Below are 6,291 nucleotides of genomic sequence, written 5' to 3'. Positions count from 1 at the left end.
ATAAAACCATTAAATACACCATAAATAATTTTTGGATCGTGACAAGAATGTAATTTATCTAATCTTCTAAATATGAATACTTTAATTTAATAGTGTTAGTGTCGTTTCACTTTCTTTTTTAATAAAGAACTTTCTAGGCTTTTCTAAAAGCGTTTCTTTACTCCACGCGGTCTTTCAAGCAAGGTCTTTCAGCCGATTAGAGCTGATAAATTTTTAGTTTCAAGAGGAACTGATGTTGTTCATTGTTTAAAAACTAAAATTTGTTTGTTGTTCGTTGTTTTTATTTTTAAAAGAAGTTAAAACTAAAATGACTCGTAAAATAGTTTTTTTTTTTACAATGTTTCTTTTTTAGTAAAGTGTTTCAGTTTTGTCTTCAGTCTTTTTAGATCATTTTAAGCAAGTATTGTTTCATTTTTTACAGCAGTTAAAAGGAGCTTTTTAGTAAGTATATAGTTTATTTATATTAGTAACATAGTTATATTAGTTTATTTATAGTTTATATTAGTTTATATAGTATATAGTAGTTTATTTATAGTTTATGTTAGTTCAAGTTTATTTATGGTTTATATTAGTAAGTTTATTTATAGATTATAGATTAGGATTAATGAGAATACAAATTTTTTTTAGACAGGGTAGCTGACAGCGACTTAAGTAAGTTTTATCATTTAGATTTTATTTGAGTACGAATGTAGCATTAGCAGCTTTATTGTATATAATTTTATCTCAATTTTTTTTTTTTAGACAGGTAGAACTCAGTAAGGACTTAGATTTTGTAGATTTAAAAACTTCTTTTGAATATTCTTTTAAAGCATTGAATATGTTTTATATATTTTAATAAATTTTGTCATTTAGGTGTGGTAGCATCAGCAGTTGGTGCAAATAGTAATGTCTTTTATTTTATTTTACAGCAAATAGTAATGTCTTTTATTTTATCTTACAGCAAATAGTAATGTCTTTTATTTTATCTTACAGCAAATAGTAATGTCTTTTATTTTATTTTACAGCAAATAGTAATGTCTTTTATTTTAATTTACAGCAAATAGTAATGTCTTTTATTTTATTTTAAAAAGAATAAAAAATATTGTTTATTTAAACATAATCATCAGGATAAAATAGATAAGATAGATAAAATAGCTTTTTTATTTAATAATTTTTTATTTAGTTATAACTTCAGTTGCACCAGCCACACCAGGTAACTTCGTACATTTATTTTAACATACTTGAATTACATTTGTTACTTAACTTTTCAGGCAATAAATATTGTTTATTTCAACATTATCGTTAAGATTATATAAATAAACTTTTTATTTGATAATTTATTTAAGTTGCTTCTGGATCAACTTTAAATAATGGTAACTCATTAATTCATATTTTATTATATATAAATGTAGATAAAAAATTGTAAGTTGGAAATTTTTGTAGATTTAAAAGCAGTAAGCTTTTTTCTTAAGGTTCTTTCTATTTTTGGATTAAAGCCACTATCACTACATTTGTTCTAAGTTTATATAATGCTAACTTTTTTAATTTTTATCATTTGAAAATATATATATATATATGTTAAATTACACCAGGTTGTAGAAAATAGTTATAGTTTAATGATAAGGTTGTAGACTGTTAGAGCAGATTATAGATCTTTGATCTATTTAATCTATTTAATAACCTACTACCAAAGGGAAAATTTACTATCAGTTGTTTGTTTGTTTTTCTGTTTAGTTGACAACAATGAAGAGAGAGGTAGTATGTTTAAAAGGATTTTTATTTTTTTATAAAGTAACTAAAATGTTTTTTAAAATATTGTTGTTGACTTAAAAGTAAAACAGTAGGTTTTTATAATTTTATACAATAAGCCCAAGAACTTAGGTAATACTTAAATTTATATTGTCAATTATAGAGAAGAAACTTAAAATTCTCAGTAAGACAGCTTCTAATTATTTTACATCAAGTTAGTTTAATTAAAATTTATTTTCTTTAGTTGATCAAGAGAGAGCTAATAAAGGTATTAGTTACATTAGTTTAGTGAATTTATTTTTAAAAAGTTAAGTAGATATTTTAACGTCTATACATTTAAGTGCTTTTATTGTTTAGAAACAGAATTGAAGACTGAAATAAGTCAATGTTTTTGCTATTAGATAATTGGTAATAGAAATTTGTTAATTTGTACTGTAACTGGAATTTAAAAACTTCAAGTACTAAAGCTTTATTTTCTTTTTTCTTTTAGGAGAGTTGGAAAAAAAACTAAGTATAAATTATGTGATTAGTATAGTTAAATAAAGCATTTATATCTGTACACTCAGTAGTCCAAGTCAGTTGTCACATTTTAGAAATTGTCCAGGAGAGAGTAAATAGTAAAATAATTAGTCCTTATTGGCTTTTTTATTCTTGATGGTTAAATTTATGTTTTATTTAATTTGTCTTATTTAATTTGTCTTGAGGCACATGAAATATAATTTTGGCAAAAAAAAAAAGTTAAATAAAAAAAGTGAAAAGTCATTTCTGAACTACAGACCTTTTTCCTTTGAACATTGTGGGGACACCAGACTCTTTATATTGACCAAACTTTGTTTCACATTGTTGCAGGAAAACAGTCTTTATACCTATGTAGATACTGAAAAACTAAAAAGGTCTCATACATAACTCATTATCACAAAAACTGGATAACCGACCTTTGTCTTCTGAGGTACAGATATTAAAATTTAAAGTTTATTTTAGTTTTTTGGTTTAGTTTATAGTTAATTTTAGTTTAGTTTTTATTAGTTTTAGTTTCAGTTATCTTTTTTCTTACTTTAGACAACTTCATGGAATAAATGAGGGTAATATGTGAAAAATTTATAGTTATATATTTATTTATATGTAAATATAATTCTATCAATTATTCTGAGGTATATTTTGTCTGGTAGAAGTGTCTGGTAGAAATGTCTGGTAGAAGTGTCTGGTAAAAGTGTCTGGTAGAAGTGTCTGGTAGAAGCATAACTGGTAGGGCTGTGTTTTAAATTTTATAAATTTTTTACGGAGAAATATGTGCAATAGGTAAAAGAATTATTTAATATAAATATGACATTTTTAAACTGTTTGCATTTTACTCATATTTTTATTAAAATTAAATTTCTCACAAGTTTAACTCTAATTTAATTTACATTTTTTTAAATTTATTTTTAGCATCCTTTTCATCCTGTGAAATTGGTGAGGTTATGCTTTATATTTTGATTAAAAAAAATTGTTAATATTTTTAAATTTTATTATATCCTTTATTTGTAATTTTAGAGTCATTAATATTTGAGGAATACCAAAGATATCGCTCCCAACACCCAGGGCCTCTCTCGGAGAGGTCCTTCAATAAGTGGCAAAGTAATGGCGGTATGGATGAGCCATCCTTCAAATGGAGGGCTCATTCATACCGGGGTGTTGGGAGACACCGAAGAAAAAACAGCAACCAAAAGGTTGTAAATGTCTTCTACCAGTGAAGATATTTATAACTTTTTTGTTGCCGTTTTTTCTTTGGTGACTTTTATTTTTTTTTTTAATATATTGTAGTATATTTGGTTTGTTTTTGTCTTTTTTAATTGAAATTTTATTTGTTTTTCACCAATTAAACTTAAATTTAGTAAAATTGATTCACTACCCAATCATCATAATATGATGCTACATTCTAGTTGTTAAAAATAATTAATTGGTAGTTTAATTTATTGAAAATACTGCTTTAAAAATTTACAAAAAGCCAAGACTATTTAGCTATGTAAATGCAATTTATTTATATCTATTTGATTTTTTATCTTTAATGTTTTTAGTTTGGCTCTTTGAAGCATCTTTTTTTTGCTTTTTAATTAAAATATTTTAAATCTATTGTTATGTCTTTTAAATTTAACTAAAGTTTACTAAAAGCCAACGTGAAATAACGTCGTAAAACAACACCGACAAGTTGCATCATGACAGCAGTTTAAGTATGACAACAGACTACCGAAAAGCAGGTAAATTGTATTCCAGTTGCTTTTTTTGTTTTGTTTTGTTTTTCTTTTATGTCTACTTATCTGTTACAAATTTTATTTTAGGTTTGTCATACGACGCATTAATTCAATATAAAAGATCAAAGTTTACATATTTTTTACAATTTGTTATACACATGTTTAATTGGAAATCAACTTTTTTTTGTTTGAAACGTATTTGTATTCAATTGCTTAGTTACTTATAATAAACTTATTTAGTTAAGTGCATTTATCGTTTTAAAGACAATTTCCTTTTTTAAAGAAACATGTATGAAGGGGATACCAAAAAATTAATAACTCATAAATAATTTACGCTTACTTTATATTAATCTTATTAATTAAAGTTCATGTTATAAAAAATATAACAGGAATTTAGCTTTAATCTTTCGTCAATTTAAGGCATGATGAAGTGTTATTATTTTGTGTCAGTAACTAAAATCGCATTGTGTTGAACGTAGTAATGTCTAGGAAAATGGTTCTACCATAAACTGATATGACCTATGTCAGTTGTAAATTACTCAAATAACGTTAAATAATTAAACTAATTTATTTTAATTTTACAGATGGTTTAATTTTTTAATTTGGAGGCGTTTTTCTTACAGGCTATTAGTTAAGCTTTCGCAACTTTAAATTGTGGAAAACAGTCACTATAAATTAAGTATATATATATATATATATATATATATATATATATATATATATATATATATATATATATATATATATATATATATATATATGTATATATATATATATATATATATATATATATATATATAATATATATATATAATACTTATATATTTATATAAAGTGCATATATATTTATATATAAATATATACATATATATATATACATATACATATATATATATATATATATATATATATATATATATATATATATATATATATATATATATATATATAAATATATATATTTAAACAATATTAAAAAGTATTCTACACAATAGAGTGCTCAATGTTCTTAAAAGAACAGAGCAATTATATATTAGTAGAAAATCACTTAACAAAATTTTTTTCCATTTAACATTATGTTTCATCAACAAAGATTCATCAGAAATGAATGATCAAATTAATAAAACTTCAATTTACACCAAAAATTAAATTACAGGAAGTTGCAGATGTCTTAACTACTGTAAATTTTCACACATTTGTGGAATTTGCTGACACTATTATAAAAAGAATTCTTTAGAAATGATTACTTATGCTATTTTTTCAAATGTTTTTTTAAAGAGGGTAGTTAATGTAAATATTATTTGAACTCATTTATTTTTATAGCTTTTTAGGAGAAACTTATTTTCGTGCCTACATTTAGAAATTAATTCCGATCCTTTGTTTAATAAGCATTCTTGATTTGCATGTGTAACTATTTCAAATTTTTCTTGTAGTCATAGTATGCATTTTTTGGAAATATTGTTATATGCAGGCGCTGTTTTAAGGATAGACCAATTCAGTATAAAATCTTCAATATTTTTTTCTTTTAATTCCCATATATATTTTGACAGCATGGTGTCTTTTGAATACTTTTTATTCTTGAAAGATTGCTTATGATTGGCAAAACGTTTTTTCCATTCACCCTCTGTTATGCCAATATATTGTTTATCAGGTACATTCTTAGAGGAAACAACACATTTATATACCGCATTTTTTGATAAACAACTTCCACTCATTGGACAATTGATTTTTTGTTTACAATTACAATTTTCTGTAGTTTTTTCATTTAGGATTTCTTTTTTGTTTAACAAAGCCTTATTGTGACCTTTTATAATTCATTTCATAATTTTTGTGCAACTGTAGCTAACTTTAATTGTATTTCGATTAAAAATTTTATGTAATTTATTAGATCGCGGGAAATGCTTATCGACCAATTTTAAAAACACTTTTCCTATGTTAGTAGAAACATTTTTGCTATATGGGGGGTTGAACCAAATTACATTTCTAGTTCTATTTCGTTTTTTTGTATTCTTTTTTTCAGGGTCAAATTTTAGTTCAAAATTTTCAAAACCACTTTTTTTTAGGGCATCTTCAAATATTCGTTTAGAGGAATTGAATACATTTTCATTTGAGGAGTTTTGGTTTAGTCTGTTATTAATTGAAATCGGGATTTGTTTTAGAACTTGGGGTGGATGGTTAATGTTAATATATAATAGTTCATCGTTTGGTTTTTTGAAAGGCTTATATGAATTTTCAGAGAGGTTAAAAGTGACATCAAGAAAATTCACAATTTTTAAATTTATGTTTATTTCGATTTGAAAGCCAATATTTTAAAAAATTTTTATAATATCTT

The 6,291-nt window shown here is 23.9% G+C and overlaps 1 long non-coding RNA gene across 2 annotated transcripts; it reads left to right on the top strand.

Moving 5' to 3' along the window:
* Positions 1-249: 249 nt before the first annotated feature.
* On the top strand, positions 250-4,204 carry LOC136075414 (uncharacterized). Of its 2 annotated transcripts, XR_010635920.1 has the most exons (8): positions 250-882; positions 1,163-1,192; positions 1,714-1,734; positions 1,973-1,996; positions 2,086-2,973; positions 3,157-3,180; positions 3,869-3,965; positions 4,047-4,204. It is a non-coding gene; the product is annotated as an uncharacterized LOC136075414 (long non-coding RNA). The 2 variants fall into 2 exon arrangements; XR_010635919.1 differs by lacking the exons at positions 250-882; positions 1,163-1,192 and having other exon boundaries at positions 1,532-1,734; positions 1,973-2,973.
* The last annotated feature ends 2,087 nt before the right edge of the window (positions 4,205-6,291 follow it).

Source organism: Hydra vulgaris, chromosome 01 (assembly GCF_038396675.1).
Source record: "Hydra vulgaris chromosome 01, alternate assembly HydraT2T_AEP".
Lineage (NCBI taxonomy): Eukaryota > Metazoa > Cnidaria > Hydrozoa > Anthoathecata > Hydridae > Hydra > Hydra vulgaris.
This window is presented reverse-complemented; position numbering and strand designations above follow the sequence as displayed.